The sequence below is a fragment of the Cryptomeria japonica genome, chromosome 6 (assembly GCF_030272615.1).
Source record: "Cryptomeria japonica chromosome 6, Sugi_1.0, whole genome shotgun sequence".
NCBI classification, from domain to species: domain Eukaryota; kingdom Viridiplantae; phylum Streptophyta; class Pinopsida; order Cupressales; family Cupressaceae; genus Cryptomeria; species Cryptomeria japonica.
The window spans coordinates 492,787,330-492,807,656 of record NC_081410.1 but is presented as its reverse complement, the minus strand read 5'-3'; positions in this window follow the sequence as shown (position 1 = coordinate 492,807,656).

Here is a 20,327-nt window from a genome sequence, read left to right as displayed (position 1 = left end):
TAGAGAGAAATATAGAAATTAGGAGTGACAATGATGGAGTGGGAGAGGGAGAGATAGGAATAGAAAGATGGAGATGTATGTAGAGATGCATGTAACCTGGGAATTTATTTATCTAGATGGGATGAGAAAATAAGTGACATAAGTATAGAAGAAAGAGAGAGATAAAATATATTTATATAAGTATAGATAGACAAGTGATAGATAAAGGAGGTGATAGGAAAAAAATGAGACTTTGTATGCAAAATTTGTGAGTATTTAAATTTTTAAAATTGAAAGAGTAACTTCAAATGATTATAATTATTTTTTGGTCTATAGTATCATAAAACTACCTTTTTCATTTGATAGGTCTATGAGTTACCTTTCCAACGGCTATTAAAAATCAAAATTTCAATAAGAAACACAAACGTTATGCCCATTTTACTAAACTATACTTTTTATGTCAATAAAAATGGATATCCGATTTTAAAAAGTATGACATCATAATACTGACAACACAAATTAGATATCCATTAATATTGGATTGGATATCCGTTAATATCAGATAATTCCTTATTTATAAACAATTCTAACTGCTTAATCTCCTTGATCACATTTCCCATGATCAATCTTAGCCATCAGATCTTCAAACTTGACTAGGTTCAATGCATCCTTTGATCTAAAAATGTTTTACCTTGCCTTGGGACTTGCATTCCTTTCTTGGAACTTGCACAAGGTTATTGCAATTCAATCTAAGCTGTAGAACTTCCTGCCGATCTTCCATTGCCATAGATCCTTAACAAACTTCATGCATGACATACCAATCATTTAATCAACTCCAGCTCATCATTGTCCTTCATTAAATAATGCTTGTATTCATCCAATGCGATCTGTTATAACTCAGTTGTTACTTGGTTAACACTAAACTTCACTCAGTAGACATTCTACCTTCTTTAACTGATACCAATAACCTTAGGGTTTACCGACTAGGTTCTTTGCTCGGTGACATAGTACAATATTAAACATCATATTTAGGATATCAAAACAATCAAAACAACATGATCTCATCATTGTCTAACTCAGTAATAGTTGCCCATTGAATAACTTATTTCTCCCCTTTATTATCACATTCTTTCTGTGTCACTTTACCGACTTCTTAATTGTCATCAAAACATACTTCTTAAGATATGGCAACATCATACTGAATCAAAAAATCAATTTCCTAACATCAATGACAAAATAATATTATTAAGATAGTAATCATCCTTCTTTAGTTATATCAATAATCTTCAACAACCTTCTCAATATCCTTATTGAAATGCTAACATTTGGCCCCCATGATCTTGCACATACCCTATTCACTAACACCAAAAGGGATTATACAATGTTGAACATGAGATGCCACTGAGAGGGGGGGTGAATGAGTGATTTCCAATTTCCTGACCTCTTAATACTGGGAGTGAATACCAGTTATCAATCCCAATGCCAAGTTAACCTATCGATAAGATAAAACAAGATAAATCAATACAACCACACAAAAGCACATCACATAACACCAGTATATACGAGGAAAACCCAAGATGGAAAAAACCTCGGTGATAAATGTTGCTGGAGTTTACTGCTCCAATCTAGCCTCACAATGAAACATTTGTTACAACATTTAGGGCTCGAACCCAAGGAGCACCACCCCTGCTTTAGGGCACCAACCCAAGGAACACCAACCCCTACACTAAGCTCCAACTCAGTGATTACAATATCATATATTAAAATAAAAGTAATTTCCTTGTTACAAATGAACTTTGTAACTCTCACACATGTCTCTCCACCGATTCACCTCTATCCAAGTCTCTATTAGTTCTCTTCTCACCTTCTCTTTGTTGCAACCTTACTGGTTTAACCTCTACCTTTCCTTTGTTGGTACTCTTCTCTTTTCCTCTTCTCTACTCACTCTAACATACTACTACTAACCACCACTATTTCTACCACCATTGGTTCCTTCCACTGTCAAGCTCAATAATAGTCTATTGGTTACCTTACCCTTGCTGGTTGCACTCTTCTTATCGGTTCTCTCTCACCCCCTTATTCTCCTTTATCTTCGATGGACTTCCAGACTAGTTGGCTCTCTACTGCACTTTCACTCTTGATCTTCAATATTCGTCCTACAACATCAATCAACTTTGATCTTCAATCAAGATATTTATACTAGAGTTTTCCTACCATGACTAATATTCAAATCTCTTGCGCACTAGGGTTCCTTCACCAATCACGAGATAAATCAAATCGGATCAGATCTCTTCTTAGAGTTGGACCATCTATTAGATTCAATGACAGTCCCAAAGACACTGAGAGGGGGGGTGGGTGAATCAGTGTCTAACCGATTAGCAAAATAATTAAACTTATTTAAAACTTTGCATCCCAAAACAGTATACTAGTAAATAAGAATTAATGCAACAAATAAGAATAACAGAGATAGCATAGAGAACACACCATAACACAAGATGTTTAATGAGGAAACCTGGCATGGGAAAAAACCTCGGTGGGATTTGTGACCCACAATATTTACTCACTGGCCAATGAATAAATACTACTTACAATAAGGGGCCTCCACATGTAGGGAGGCCAATAGCCTAGAACTCACTACTCAATCACAAAACAGGAGTCACACTGACTACAAAATGGATTATCAAAATCCAATACAATGTACTGCTCAAAACAACATCTCATATTCTAGGTTCAGTACTGGTTTAAGCTCAGATAATAACCAAAACCTTCGCTGTCAATTATATCACTTTATAAAAAATTGTCTTATACTTCTCATCCATCTTCATTCCTAAAATGACCTATAAGATCTCATACATATATGAGTCTTTTTCAATATACCATGTCATCTTACAAAAGATAATTACATTACAAAACAATAAACAAAATTTTAGTCCATGTCGGCCTGAGTGCCGGTATGCATTGTTGCTGATGTCAGTGAAATTCCTGTCAGTGTATGTAGAAATCTATTGCTGATGCCGATGTCTATTGGTTGGTTTCCAGATGGTTGCCAATTGGTTGCCATCAATGACAACATCAACTATTCTCATAAGAGTTTAGAATGCCAACAATCTCCCCCTTTGGCATTGATGGCAACACTCATGAGAAAAATCCAAAACTTGTTTCCGAAAACTAAAGTCCAAAAATATTCAAAAAAGTTGTGCTCCCCCTCAGCAGGTGATCTCCTCTATACATGTATTTTTCTCTCCATTACTTGCCCTTTGACATCAATGACAAAGGATGTCAAAAATAGTCAAACGAGTTCAAAAATTTCACCTCAAACTCTGTAACTGGTTGGTTACAATCTGAAAGATATCTACCAAAATTAAATTTAGACTCTGCATAAACCTTTTTCTATCATTCAAAGTTGCCTCAGTCTATTGGATCGTGTCGGTGAGATAATGCATGTGTTCCTCCAGTGATCACTCTCCTTTAACTAATGCCTTAGATATTTCAATTCTCTCAGTAATCAGATTGTCCAACTTAGGACCAAGTTTATCTTTAAGTTCCTAGGCATTTGACCTTATCCTTGCCTTTTCTTTCTCAAGTTTCTCTAACTTCTCCTCAAAACCTACCATTTCCTACTCAAAAATTGATATATGTTCGGATGAACCAATTATATTATCTTCTATGACACCAATTTCTTTCTATGTTTTTCTGATCTCCTTATCTATGTACTCTGTCAAAAGGTGAGGTTTGCATGTTTCCCTATATAGCTCCTTGTACTCCAAAATTGTCGACTTAAGTACAGGTAATAATGTATTTACATGATCTGTAAATTTCTTTATAGTGTCTTCAAAGAATGTGTTTTCTGCTTTTTTAACTCTCTCCTTAATTGTGTCCTCATTCACCTTATCAATAGTTATTACATTATCAACAATAAATTTGGACAATGTGTCCAATTTACCTAAAGAATCCTTAATGTGATCTATTTTAAAATTTGATGCAATCAACTTAAGAATAGGTAATGTGTTATCAATTGCCTTATAGGCCAATGCATTGCAATCCATTATATTCTTAATTGAATCCAAAAGTACCTCTATAACATTGGTAGGTCTGAATTCACCTATAGATGTGTTGGATATCTAACCAATCATTTTTATTACCTCTTTGCTTCCATCAGATGTGTCCATTTTGCTTGCATTTTCTTCTGGTGGATCAATCTATGTTTGCATCTCAACATTTAAAGGTTTCTCAGATTGTTACAATGTTTCTGTGATTGCCAGTTTCTCTATCTCTGTGTGCACCTCTACGTCAGTTTGTTTCTCTGAAATTTCAACTATCAGATTCTCAGTCTCTGGTGGCCCTGTGCTAGTATCTTTATCTTCAATAGGTTTTTTAGTCTGTGCCGGTTGCTTTGTTTGTGCCCGTTCTTCTTCTATGTTGCTATTGTCAACATTGTCTGTCTTAACTTCAGAGGTTTCCTTGTCCACAACAATGTTTACCTCTTGTGTATCCACATTCATTGTAAAAAGTATCTTTGACTTAGGATTAGTATCATCATGTCTTATTCCTTCAGTGTTGGTAGCCAGTGGATCTTCTGAGTGTACCAGTGTAGTATCCAATGGTGGTGGTGGAAGATTGTTAGTAATCTTAATGTTTGGAACACCACCAACCTTTGTCCTTTTGATAAACCTTAAATGTCTTCTTGGGTCTTCTCTTTTCCTCTTGTTTTTCTTTCTCCACAAAGAATATATCCCAATTGTCTATTGTTTCTTTTACAATTTCCTTTACTCTTCTTGCCATTAGGCTCACTTGTTGTTGTCCACGAGCAAATACTGACCAATTAGCCTCAGAATTAAGTTCATCAATTTCTTCTTTGGAGTTAACCGGGTGAACTACCAAGAGTGCTTCAACTTTCAGTTTCTTGTCTTGTTCTACCACTGATAGAGTTTTAGCTTCTAGTCTCATGTAGAGATCATTTGGTAGCTCATCAACAACTTCAATTAGAACTTTCTTATAAATGTCTAAATGAAGAACATTGCTTTCTTCAATAGTGTTTTTGTCAGTATCATTTGAAGAAGTATACCATTTATTCACATTAGATAAATTACCTTCCTTTGTTATTTCATTCAGTAAATCATTCAATGAAGGGGTAACCAGTGTCTATTTTCTCTTTCGAGTAAGCTTCTTCTTGGGATCCCTATGTTGTCTTCAAAATCTGATTCACTTCAACATTCTTGTATTAAAATGATTAAACTTTGTGTAGAAGAGATATTAAAGGGAAGGAAACTCTTAGGACAACATATGACAAGGTTTGATTTAACCTTCTACACTTCAGACCTACTCAGAGTCCAGGTGGGTATACCTTTGTGAACTAAATTCACACTTTAAAAAGATAAATCCACAGCAAACTAGTCCAGAAAACCAGTGGATCTAATCACCTTAAAACTAACTGAAACAAAGGAATGAAAATTATACTCATATTTAGTATTTTGACCTAAAAAACATGTAATAGACAACCTCGATCTATACCAGTGACTTATCCAAGGTTACAGAGTCATCTAAATTCAAACAATACTCCCCAAACAAGATATCTTTACACATCCATTGGCCCAGCTTTTGTTAATCCCTATATATGCCTGACACACATGAGAATTTATGCATACCAATTTAAACTATGCTCATCAAGATTCAACGTATCCTACAGAGAATTTACTGGTAGAAATAATCCTTGCATATTTCATTCCCCTCCTGAAGAGAAAAGCTAGGAAGAATATCTACTGAAAGTTGCCTTACAACTCCATTTAAACAAAATAACCCTAGATTATTCAGAATGAAATAGTAAACAATTGAAAACACATTTGAATATGACACAAAGTTTTCACTCAAAGCCGATGGTGTGTATATTGATATTATATTCAAGAAAGTATTACAAAAACTTTTGAATATTCTCCATTAAACTTAGAAAAGCTCAGATAAATTTCTGCAGTGTTTTCTTACAATTCTTTGCGATCATTTTTCTATTAGTCATGGTATCCATTTATAACAATATGGATGCACATAGCTTCGGACTTTCCTAGGAGAATTTGTTACAATCATTTCTTTTCTAGAAGAAGTTACAAAGCCTTTTACAAAAAATAGTTACAAGTCCTTTTCAACTTCTACAGCTTCTTCTACTTGCTGTCTAGTTGCAACCTCTTCTAACTGTTCTGGAGTGCCCTCTAACTGCTCTACATCTTGGATGGCATATTTTCTAGCCAACTCATTGTACACATCATCCGTTGGCCACACAAAATTAATCACTTTTGCCTTTGCCTTGGTTAACCTCTTTCAGGAATTTCTCATCTTGTTGACTTTTGAATTGAGAAAACCATAATGAGATTTAATTTTCTCTATCTCCTGAACTGTTACAACAAAAAAGGAAGCATCATCTAAATCAACAATTCCTTTTATTCTGGCTGACAGTTTGGCCTCTAATTCCTTAAGCCATACTTGTTTGTCCTTTAGTTGATCTGGGCTGATAAAAACTCTTGGGAGCAATTCAAAAACCTGCTCAGCATACTCCTTTTTGTACAAATTGATTTTTTTGTCAGCATTATCCACCCCTTCTACCAATTTTACTAAGTCCTTGGTGGTGTCATAGGTGGATTTGATGATAGGATCAGCCCCTGCTTCATCATAAGATACACAAATAAGCTCCAAGTCCTACTCTCTAGGCTTCGACTTGTCAAAAATAGGTGTCAAAATGACCTTATCTCCATTAAGCTCATTCCACATATCCAAAATCTTGCTTATGTTATTATGTAACAGTGAGGCACTCATGGTATCTGCAAAACTTGAGATGGTAGCCCTTACTCTTTCCTCATACTTCTTTGCATACAAGGCATGAGTCTATTTTAAATTCTCTAACTCTTGAGGAGTAATCTCAACTATTTGAGGGCTAGAAGGTGCTGGAGATTGTGGGAACTCAATGATGGGGATGGTAGGTGGAGGTCTTGTAGGAGAAGAGAAGATCATCAATGTTGAAGACTCACCTTGATGGTACTATCCTATCAACTGGCTCTGCAACTTAGCAATGATGCTATCTTTACCTCTTACCTCTTCCTTAGCATTATTATATGCCTTCAAAATTGTCTCCAATTTGACTTGAAGGTCTACTTTTTCTTTAGCCTCCCTTTCTACTACTGCAAAACTAAATTTTGTAATCTCTAGCATAGTGCTAGTAGCTTCTACCACCCCTGTGTTCTGCACTCTCTTCACTATCATTCCACCAAGGTAGCTTGACCCTGAGGTGTCCTTACTTCTCTTATTCTCATCTCTCTTGAGAGACCACATGATAAGTGTAGCATTATCTTTGTTGAAAGTGATTCCCTCCATGGGCTTGGTTTCTTTTCTCACTACCTCCAGTACCAAGGCATCTGCTATGTCCCACTCAGGGAGAATGAGCACTCCAGCTTGTGCCACCATATCTCTTCCTTGCTCAAGAGTGATGGTCTTAAACTCATCCATCATTTCTTGCTTTATTTCCTCCTTCACCAGAGCTGGATCTTTGTGAGGCTGCTCACGTTTTGTCTTCTCACATCTTGCATTGTATTTGTCTATATTCTACTTCCATACAAACTGCATAAATGCTCCTGATGTAACAAAATTGTTGTCAGCCAAGAAGTCATCACTGGCTTATTTGATCTCAAGATCTCACTCCTGGCCCTTGAACTCTTTGGTAGTGATGTTCATTTCAGCATCAAGGGGCTCTTCTGGCATTCCCTCTTCTACTTCATCATATGTGTAGGCTATTTCTCCTAGACTACCTAACTGTATCAGTTGTTCAGCTGTTGCCTATTCATCTCCTATGTGAATAGGGGATTGGGATGGAGAGTACAAGGGTGTATTAGGTTGTACTTCATTTCCTACTCTTTGCTTCTTTGGGCTCTCTTGGATGTCAATGACATCTTGTATCTTCCTCTTTCCTTTGGAGGTACAGGGTTCCTCTGTTGTAGGCATTAGCACACTATAATTAGATTTCTTGTGCAATGTATAATCACCAGGAGGGATTACTCTAGTGGAGGCAGACCTACTTAGAACCATTCTTGCCTTTTCAGGGTTGCTTTTAATCACAACCTCCCTCTTTTCTTTCAAAGTCTGCATTACATCCTCAAAGCAAACAATTAAGACCTTTATTTTCTCCTCAAAAGGGAAAAAGCTAGACAATGGGTCATAGTTGGCATCAACCTAATGTACAAAATCTAAGGCTTTCTTATAAGCCACCCATTTTTCCTTCCTCAGCTCCTGCTCATCTAGATCAAACTCATTTCTAATGAGGTCTTCAGGAAAATGAAATTGATGGGGTCTACCTCTGCACACTACTCTCTTTCTAAACATGCCATTGAAGAAGTCTTCTGGATCGGCACACTTGGATGTTGTAGTTGACAAATGATGGGCTATGGTAACCATAGGGAAAATAGTCCTCAAAACAATTCCAACCTCCCTTGGTTATTATAAATTGGTGGGCTATGGTAACCATAGGGAAAATAGTCCCTTTACCCCTCCCTATTAGCTCTGCCTCTTGTACACTACCAATTTGTCTGAGGACTTCTGTATTTCCCACTTTGAGAGGGACTTGATAAGGCAATAAGCATGGAGTGCCTCTAGAACCAAAAACTCTAAAAAATGTGGATACAGGGTATAAGTAAATATCACCCCAATTATGAACAATCTTTATACCTTCTGCAAATTCTTTTGGTCTGACAAATTCCAAAAGAACCTTGGGGATTCTGGGGTTTTTTGAGCAGAGGAGAGTCCTAATCTTTGATGCAAAATATTTATCAAATTTTAGGAAACAGGCATCATCTCTTTCCCATGACAGCATAGTACTCCATAGTTGCACTGGCATCTTTTCTCCCTCTTTCTCCTTTATGAGGTCCAGTCCACTTGCAAAGTAATCACCACCTTTGAAAAAAAATAGATGCATGAGGAGTGAATACCATTCGAAAGGCCTATCCACCTTCCCATTTTTTATTCCTACCAACCCTCCATGGATAGCATCAGTAATGAAAGAAGCATAATCAAATGTTACTGCAAGAGAAGGATTCAAAATCTAAGCAATCATTAGCAAGTAGTGATTGGGCATATTTTCCTCAGCATCTTCTCCCAGAATCTACCAAAGTGACCAATACATTCCCTTAGCCCTAAGGGTGAATAGATTCAATTTGAAGGGCTCTTCAGTTTTGGGTCCTACAACTATCAACCCACCTATCTTCACAAAGAATTCCTTAAGAGGCCCATTTCTAAGATGGTTCCTCTATGCACTGTATACTTGAGATAATGATTTGAAATTAATGGGTTCCAAAAAATTGGTCAACTCATTGAGCCCAAAAGAACTTCTAAATTCTTCATTATTGATTTTAATGAGGGCTTTCCCATTTATGTCCCTAATGCTCCTTGTAACTGGATCATAGTTATGTGCAATTTGAGTCAATAGATCCATATCCATGAATACCCCTGGAACTCCCAACTTCCCTACATCTAACTCCTAGATGCTATTCTGTGGGGCTGGAGAATTTCTCATTCCGAATCCAACTTTGAATAACCCCAACCTAGACAACCCAACCTATGGATCTCTCAACCAGTTACCTGTATCATACAACCCTTCTCCTATCTTCAAACGAGGAGCTCTAGGCACTAATTCTTTTACTTTTGATGCCTGATTAGTTGACAACGTCAACTGCTCAAGAAAATCATCACAAATGGCCCTCTCCTGATAATTAACTTTCCCAGAAAATTCTCTCTTAGGTGCCATTTTGAAATATGCAAGTAATTAAAATACTACCCCCAACTGGTTCTATGACAAATCAAGACCTTAATTAAAACACCACAAAGAAATTGCCACACAAGAATACAAGAAAACCAGCTTTTAGCTCGAAGGAATCCGCTCTGCAACTGAATTGACTTGCTCTGTCTTTGAAGAAAATAGCTCTATATCTGCTCCTCTACAACAATTCTTTTGAATGATACCTTTACTCAATCGATGGGAGATCATATATGGTACCCAGGGTCTTAACTACGACATTGATACCGCATGCTTTGGTCATCCCTTCAGAATTGAATTCTTGAGAGAATCCAATTTTTTCGCTCCAAGGGGTCACAACATTCCTACACATTCTTTCCTTTCGCTCTTTCGCTGTTTCACGAAGCATAACCTTGAGGCAATTTCGTTAAATGAAATCACACCAACCATCTGACCAAAAGAAACTTGATCATCCTTTACACTGACTTAATAGCCTCGGTTTCGCACTGGGCCCCACCTCCTTTTTGCCATTTTGTGGGCTTTATCCTTCGAGCACTTCTCCTTCGCAAAGCTGCGCTAGACATTAGGTAGAACTCTAACTGCTCGACATTTAACTCTTACCAAAATCATCGACATCTTCATTAATTGCGCCTTTACCTTGACTGCTAGTGGTCTTTCGCTATTTTGTGAGGCTTAAACAACTTTCAACTTCAAGCCATGAAACAACGTGAAGTGTTGGATCATATTGGATGTGACCATCTTGTAAGGGAAACCTTTATGCTTGCTTTACCTACACCACCTTTTTATTGGTTACTGATTACCACATGGCACTCAATGATTAGCTTTAAAAAACTATTCAAGCCTAGTTCAACATCAGCCACGTGTCTCTCCCTTATACCGCCGGTTACACTTTAGTGGGCCCTCAACTTCTTTTGAAACCATGTGTCCATGGACACATCACCATCTAGCATGACACCTGGGTAGCCTCTCTTCTTTTCACCTTTTCATTAAGCATATCCTTCGGTTGGTTCACAACCATGAAATAATGTTGGCCATTGGATCAAAACGGAGTCGATCCTCCTTTAACCTCATGCTTTATCTGCCTTTGGGGATGAAAAACCTTTTCACCATTTCATGGGGCATAAAACATGAGCACTTTACCTTTGCAAATTCATGCGGGCTGTTAGATTATTCTTGACTTTCTTGATGCTTAACAATCTTAACTGAATCTGGCAGACGTGGGCCCTATGACTCAACTTCAAACACCTAGCATCTAGTCACTTTCAAAGTTGACATGTCATTCTTTCATTTGCTAAGAAAAAACACTAGATTCCACCTCATCCTTGCCACCTATATCTACCAGGTCACTTTTTATCCTGTGGCATGACTCACCTCTAGGACCCACCTTTTAACCCTTAGAGCCGCCTTGCTGACTATTGTGGCCTCTGCTATGTGCCATCATCTTAGTCGTCTTCTCGACCAGCTGGACCATCTACTTGGAGTGCCATGTCATTTCACCACTTCGTGAAAGCTAACTGTCGAACAACTTCATCCTACAAAACAATGTGAACCATCGGATCAGATTGGACTTCATCACCTTTTAGTCACTTAGAAAGTCTTCACATGCAGGGTCCCACAGATGCTTTCACCATTTCGTGAAAGGTATTTCACTTGCAAGTTCAGGCTGCGAAATAACACTAGCTGTTGGATCTTGGATGAGATGAAGCCTCTTTAAACCGGACCAAAAGCACCATTTAGAATGCTTCTCCTTTTTGCCATTTTGCGGGTCTTAAACCATGCTCAACTTAGCTTGATGAAATAGGGAAAACCATAGATCTACCTGAGAACTGCACACAACTTACTGGCCCCAACAACATTAAGAAGATAATACATAAGGCATAAAATTTTATGATTAATTCAAATAACCTCCTAGGAAAATGACAAGGGGGGACACTTCCTACGACCCCAAGACCCATTACTTAAGTTGATAAAGTAACAAAAGAATAGAAACCAGAGGGTTTTTTGATAAAATATTGAATGATTTAAAATTAAAACCCTAAACCCCTAGGACCTAACACAGAGTTGAATAAATTGATAGTGTGTCTAATTCAAAATTTCAAACTTAGCCGATTATGGGAAAGGAAAACCCATTTTTTAAATAGTGATATAAGCGGCTTTGACTGGGGATGGTTGATCGCAAGGTCAACACAAGAAAACTCAAAAACTCTAGATAAACAGACCAAAACACAGACCCAAACAAAACAATAGGAAAGAAACAAAATATATACAAACAAAGGACCTACTATGCATGGACATCAAGAGAAATAATGTTTCAAGAATTGTCCATGCACTGGAAATTCCTGTATTTCATCATTCATATTCTTCACAAAATATGAATCCTTACCATTTAAGTCACAGACCACAAAAGGGCCAATCCATAATGATTCAAATTTTTTATGCTTTCCCTTGTCCTGTCCTTTTGCATTCCACTGAAGAACAATGTCATCAACTTGAAACTTCCTTAATGATGTCCTTTTATCAAAAAGGTATTTGGACTGCAATTGGATCTTCTGTTTTCTTTTATGAGCTAAATCTTTGAGCTCTTCCACCTCCACAATTTGGATCATTCTATTCTCCATAGGTTCAGATAGCTCCATGTCCTCATGTTGCAAGAACTTGTAAACTGGGAGAAGATTATTTACTGGCAATCTGACTTGAGTACCATAAACCAGTTCAAAAGGTGACATTCCAATGGCCTTCTTGACTATTATTCTACCTGCCCACAGAGCTAACTTCAATTTTTGATCCCAATATCTCTTATTTTCTTCCAGGATTTTCTTGATGATATTCAAAAGGCTTTTATTGTTGGATTCTGCTTGTCCATTCCCCTGAGGGTGATAAGGTGAAGAGTAAGATATGAATATTCCATGACTGGTACAAAATCCTACAAAGTCTTCCGACCTAAAACACATGGCATTGTCCATTACCAATTTAGCAGGTATTCCAAACCTAGTTATTACATTATCCATCAGGAAATCAATGACAACCTTACTTGTAGCTCTTCTTGTAGGAATAGCTTCTATCCATTTGGTGAAATAGTCAGTGGCTACTATGATCCATCTGTGACCTCTTCCTGACCTCTCAACAATCTCTCCAATAAAATCAATACCCCACTGGACAAAAGGGCCTTTCACTGTGACTACATTTAGGGGTAAGGCTCCTTCATACTTCAACTTGGATGAAAACTTATGACATGGGTCACATTTTCGGACATATGTATGAGCATATTTGAATAAGGAGGGCCAAAAGTATCTAGCATGGATTACCTAAGACCAACAGTTGTCCTAGGAAAGTAATGACCCCCACATACTCCATCATGCATTTCAGTCAATACTCGTTTAGCTTGGAATTCATCCAAACACAATAGTAATTCTCCATCTCTTTTTCTCCAGAACAGATCACCCTGAATGAGCACATATTTTTGTGACTTAAGTTTCAGAGTTCTTTTTTGATTATGTGTCATTCCTTTTGAGAATGCAGCATCTCTTAGGAATCGGACTATCTCTGAGTACCAAGGTTTCCTTTCAATGCTAGTGACTAAAGTATCTTTGACTTCAACATTATGTATTTCAACATTCATAAGATTAGACTCATTCATGAGCTTAGCCAAACCTAAACCTCTCACCAATTTGGTGATCTTTATCTCCAAGTCAAATTCTTGAATTCTATTAATCCATCTGCATCTTTTCCCTGTAGCCTCATACTGGGACAAAATATCCTTAACTGCAGCATGTGGGACATAAGAAATGATACTTGCATTTACCAGATATGGCCTAAAAGCCTTGACAGCTTTAACCAAAGCATAATCTTTTTTCTCCATGGTCTCATATTTTAATTTTGTTGCTTGCAAAGACTTGTTGTAGAAAGCTATGGGATGTTCATATCCCTCATTATCCTTTTGTAACAATACTACAGCTACTGTATGATATGAAGCAAAAGAAAACAGAGAAAAGAGCTTAATGTAATCAGGAGATTTTAACACTGGTGCTTCCTGAATGGTCTTTTTAATTTTAGCAAAAGCCTTTGAGACTTCTTGATCCCAACAAAACTTGGTATACTTCTTGAGCAACTTGACAATAGGCTTCACTATCTTTGCAAAGTTTGCAATGAATCTCCTAACAAAATTTACTTTGCCCAGAAAGGATTGGATACCTTTTACATTCTTTGGTTCAAACACCTTGTTTATTGCTTCAATTCTTTCAGGGTCTATCCTTACCCCTTCCTTGGAAACAATGTGTCCCAATAGTTTTCCTTCAGTGACTCCAAAATGACATTTCTTGGGATTTAGTGACACACCAAATTCCAAGGCTTTATTGAACACCTTTTCCAAATGTCCACAATGATCATCAGCCTTCTTAGAAAAATAGGTTAGATCATCTTGATAAACCACCATGATGATATTGATGAATTCTTTGAAGGCTACATCCATGGCTCTCTGAAATGTAGCTCCAGCATTTTTCAATCGGAATGGTATTCTTACATAGACATATGTTCCCCATGGAGTAGTGAAGGTAGTTTTAAACTGTTCAGATTCCTTCACTAACACTTGATTGTATCCTAAAAAACAATCCATCATGGATAAAAGATCACAACCTATCACTCTCTGCAGCATGGCTTCCATATTTGGGGAAGAGTAGTTATCTTTCAAGGAAGCCACATTCAAATTTCTAAAATCTACACAAAATCTAATGTCCCCATTTTTCTTTCTTACTGGGACTAGATTGGAGACCCATGAAGAATGTCTTATAGGTTTGATAATCCCCCCTTCTCTTAATTTTGTCAACTCTTGTTGCATCTTAGTTACTAACAGGGGATTGATGGGTCTCTATTTCTATCTAAAAGGCTTAGCATTTGGAAGTAAAGGAACTTCATTATGAAAAAGATCTTGTCTATACACCTTTAGGTCTTCATAAGACCAAGCAAAAACATTTTTATATTTCCTCAATAAATTAATAAGGTTAGTCCTGACATGAGGGGGTAATTTCTTCCCAATGTATACTAACTTAGGGGATGATTCAGTCCCTAGATTTACTTCCTCTAATTCTTCCAACTTGGTGGTAGACTGCTGATGTAAGTGACTATCATTGTAACTGAACATGCTTTCCAGCTCTACCAGCCCTTTAGGTATTTCATTGGTTTCCAACTGGACCAAATCATTTCCAAACATTGTTTCCCTATTATCAACCACCTCCACCAGTGCATTGCAATCAATCTTTTGTCCATCATAATCATCAACACATTGGATGAACCTAAGAATGTCTTCATCATTAGCAAAAACTTGCCAATTGTACACATTATCAGGAATAGCAGGCCTAGATTTTATTTCCATAGTGGAAATACCGGTTAGTGTTGCATCATCATTTTTCAAGGCAACATTAGCTAGGAAATCTGCCATAATATTCTTTGATTGCTCTATCCAATTAATAGAAAATGCACTAAAATGCTCAATAACATCCCAAACTGTATGTTTATATCTCTTTAATCTATCATTCTTGGATGCATATTTGGATCTTACCTGAGAAACAACCAATTATGAATCCCCCAATACTGTCAACAACTGGATTCCATGCTTCTTTGCAACCTCAAGCCCTAACAATAAGGCTTCATACTCTACAGTATTATTTGTGCACTGGAAAGCCAATAAGAAAGAATACTTAAAGGTTATACCTGATGGGGATACAAAAAGAACCCCTACTCCAGATTCTTCTTTGGAGCAAGCTCCATCAAAATACATCTACCATAATCCATATTGTTGTTCTTCTAATTAGACCATAATGGGGTCAGTATTCTTTAATTGGGGTAAGATTGGTTGAAGTCTAAAGTTATCAAGATCTACATCAATCATATAATTGAGCATATTAGGGTCTACATTTTCAATTACCCTAGGAGAATGTGGCTCTTTGTACAATTTGACCCAATTTCCATTGATTGGAATGGTGGCATAGGATAAGTCCAGTTGAACATTTCCTCCTACTACTACTGCCCATTTCCTGGACAATAACATACCATAATGTGGCTTGGTATCAGTAACAATAACATCCATTTTATAAGTTGCCTCAGGGAATGCTGCTATTTTTACCTCAACATCTTTCATTGTACCTATCACAGGTACTTCCCTATTATCCATGGCATAGCATTTTCCATATACAGTGGTTACTGATAGTCCCAATTCTTTCATAACACCATAAGGCATTACATTAGCAGTCGCTCCTGAATCTATCATGTAGTTTTTTATCAACCAGTTGTTTACAAACAAAGTAACATAGAAAGGATCTACCTGTGAAGGCTCTTGAGTGATAGTGGTTCCAACACAAACCTCTAGGGTTTGGAACTCTTGATCCTTTCCAATTCTGGTTGAACCAGTGGGTAAGACTGTGTCACTATCAGATATACTAGAAAATAAAGACAAAGTTGCATCCCTATGTTCTTTAATCTTCAGTAATTCTACTAATGGGACAGTGACCTTCATCTAAGTAAGAGCTTGAGCCATGTCAAATGTAGAACTATTGCTTATTTCAGTATTGGCTCTAACTCTTTCTGTCTTGAGCTGACTTGCCCTTTTCACTGTGGCAGCTCCCTGTATATCACCAGTGTTTTTATCATTTGTACTCTTGGGTAAATCTTTAACTTGTTCCCCTTCCTCTTGACCAATCTTAGGAACAGTAGTAGCACTACTTGCTGCCCCCTTTTGAGTGACCTCTTTTATGAACATGGAACCAGGTTCACCCTGATCAGTGTCCCTCTTAGTGCTCCTCAAGTTATAGTTGTGTTTTGCTTTGGCAATGGTAGCTTTAGTGAGATTTTTAACTTCTTCCTCACTAGGCCTTCTAAGATGAACTTCTTCATCCTCAATTGTTACCACATTCAATGTAGGATGCCAATCTAAAGTTAGTTGTCCTTGAACAAACCTTTCATTATCTAGCACATCACTGTATTCACTTTGTATAGACTCCTCATCACTTTCTATGCTGGTTTCAAACATATTGATGTCAGGCTCAACTTCTTGCCTCATAGATTCTTCAAGAGCCTGAGCCACTGCACACTGATGAGGAGAATGTGGTCCATCACAAGCAATACACTAGGGAGTATTTTCTATATTATGGACAGTTTTCCCTTTCAAGGGATTTGGAGTGTCCTGATTTTGGGCAATTTTAGGCTTCTCATTTTGGGGTTTGCCATCTTTCCAATTGGTATTATATGGCATGTCATGCAATCTAGGGGGTCTATCTTGCCAGTTATAATGAGGTTTATCATTTTTGTTTACCTTAGTAGTCAAATCCTTCATTGCAATAACCAACTTCTCTATCTTATCTTCCTCCTTAGCAACTTTATTAGGTTGTTGTTTTGTTTCTTGCCGTAATCTACCATCTATTCTTCTGCCTAATTTCCCGGATGCTTTTCTATTACTTTTTACATTTATGGAAATTCTAAAAGCATCTCTCAAGTTATGTGGATTTTTATCTCTCTGGATATAGGCCATCTTAGAATCAAATGCATTGTAGTAGGTATTTAAACACATGTTATCATCTAATCTCATCACCTGATACAATCTATGCATAGCCTTTTGGAATATGGCATTGAAGTCAGTGACCATTTCATTATCAGACTTTCTGATGTTATTGAATTCATTGAACATGAAACTCACATTAGTCTTATCACCATACTGCTCTTGAAAACAATTTTTAAAATCCTCCCATGACCCTATGCTATTAACTGGAAGACCTCTGTACCAATCTCTTGCATCTGTTGGCAATATAACAAGGATATTGAGAAGGTTGTTGATGATTATGGACATAACTGATTAAAGATGTTTTACTATCTTGATATTATTATTTTGTCATTGATGTCAAGAATTTGATTTTCTAATTCAGTATGATGTTGCCATATCTTAAGAAATATGATATGAAGATTATAAAGAAGTTGGTAAAGACATAGGAAAGAATATGATGAATAAAGGGATAAGTTATTCAATGGGCAACTCTACCGACTCAGACAATGATGAGATCTTGATGTTTTAGATTGTTTTAACATCATACATATGTTGTAAAATGTAAAGGTTAATACTACACTATGTTATCAGGCAAAGAACCTAGTCGGTAAACCCCAAAGAACCTAGTCGGTAAACCCTAAGGAATCTAGTTGGTAAACCCTAAGGTTATCGTAGTCGGTTAATGAAGATAGAATGTCTACCGAGTAAATTTTAGTATTCACTAAGTTGTAACTGAGCTATAATAGAATGCATTAAATGTTTACATGTGATATTTAATAAAAGAAGCTGATGAGCTGGAGCAGATCAATGATTGGCAAGTCGTGGAAGAAGTTTGTTAAACAAATCTAAGGCAATGGAAAGTTTGCAAGAATATCTATAGCTCAGATTGAACTGCATTACCCTAACACAAGTTCCAAGATGATTGTGCAAGTTTCGAGGTAGGGTAAAACATTTTCAGATCAAAAGATACAATGAACTTGGACAAGATTGAAGATCTGATGGCTATGATTGATCATGGGAAATGTGATCAAGGAGATTAAGCGGTTAGAAGATTGTTTATAAATAAGGAACTGTTGATAAATAGTGTATGCGGGCAAGTGTATGCATAGGGATGCTACATAGTGATCACCAAGCATAGAAGCTTGAAGACCTGTTGGAATAACAGAGTATTGATGCCCAGCAGATAGACATGAATAATTCTATGTCTAGATTGTGTTGAACAAATAGCATTTTAGATGTAAAGTTGTAGATAGATTGTATTACTATTAGCTTGTGAAAGTAACAGGAAATCTCTTAACCGAGTGGACTTAACAATCTTATAAGTAAATCCTTTAACAAGGTGACATTCTAAATGAGTGTTTGAAATCCTTTGACAAGGTCACTTCTAACAAAGTGAAGATCCTAATAGATCTGAGGGAAATCCCATAAGCAGGTCACATCTAGCAATGTGTTTCATAATCTTTAACAGGATTGGCTTTTAACCGAGCATACTCTAGAAGAGTATATTTCTTAGTGGGTCTGAAATCCCACAGTGGTTTTTCCCTATTTGCGTTTCCACGTTAAATCTGGTGTTATGAGGTTTATATTGTTCATATGCTTTTGAGTTTGCATGTTTGACAGTTTTTGGTTATATGACTGATATGTATGTTATCGAGGTTGAATCTGATGTTTTTATGGATGATTAAGTTTGTATGATTCACCGCTCCCCTCTCATCTTATTAGCTATTGGATCTGTACTTATATTAAGTATCAAAACTATCAATTGGTATCAGAGCTTTGGACTCTGAAAGGAAAGTTTAAAGGAACTTGAGTTAAAGATCCAAAGATGTATAAGAGGGATGCACCTAAGTTGAATAAGTCAAGTTTCTCTACATGGTAGAAAAGGATGAAGCTACATCTATCAGGAGTTGGAGAATATGTTATATACTATTTGGAGAATGATTTTGTTGCACCGAGCACCTATCCATTGACTATGGAAGAGATAAAAGAAAAGCAAGAACACATTCAAGCAATGATTGAAATAACATCTGCATTAACCGATTCTAAGTTTAATGATCTAGAAGGCTGCAATGATGTGAAGGCTATGTGGACTAAGCTCATATCTATATATGGAGGAGATGAACATGTTCAAAGAGCAAAAGTTGATAGTCTAAGAGGACAACTTGAATCTATGAGGATGAATGAAGGTGAGAACATAAGCCAGTATGGTACAAGACTAAAGGAGATTGTAAATCAAATCAAAGGAGCAGGAGGAACTATTGAAGAAAAGGATGTGACAAGTAAGTTGTTAAGAACCCTTCTACCTGCCTATGCAATCCGAGTCTCTGCAATCAATGAATTGAGGTCTGTACCTAATATGCCAGTTTCCTTGGATGCTACTATTGGTAAGCTACATGCATTTGAGTTAAGTAATTTTGATAACAATGGGTCATCGGTAAATAAAGTTGAATCTGCATTTAGTTCTTTTCATCTGAATGAATCTAATGATTACAATGAAAGAAAGTATAAGTAGTCTGGAGGAGATCATAGTGGAGCAAGTGAAAGATTTCAGAAGAACATGGAGGAGGTACACAAACTGTATGAAGAAATCAGAAAGCAAGAAGAGTTTGAAGCACTATTGGCCAAAAGGTTACCAAGAGGCAAAGGTAAGTATAAGGGAAAACTACCCTTGAAATGTTTCAATTGTGATAAGATTGGACATATGGCTTCTAACTGTCCTAACAAAGATTTCACTGAAAAGAGAGATTACCAAGATGATAGATAGAAAGATAATCATTACAGAGGTCATCGAGACTTCAGAAGAAGAGATAGAAAGACCTGCTTAATTGCTGATGAGGAATCTGAAGATGATAAATCGGATGAGACTGATATAGAGGAAGTTGTTTATGTGGCTATCAAGGATGGATCAGATGAAGAAAGGTATGAAGAAAAAGCCCTAATATCTCACATAAACACTAATTATTCTTGGATTATAGATAGTGGATGCTCACATCATATGATAGGAGATAAACACAAGTTTGTTATGTTAGAAGATTA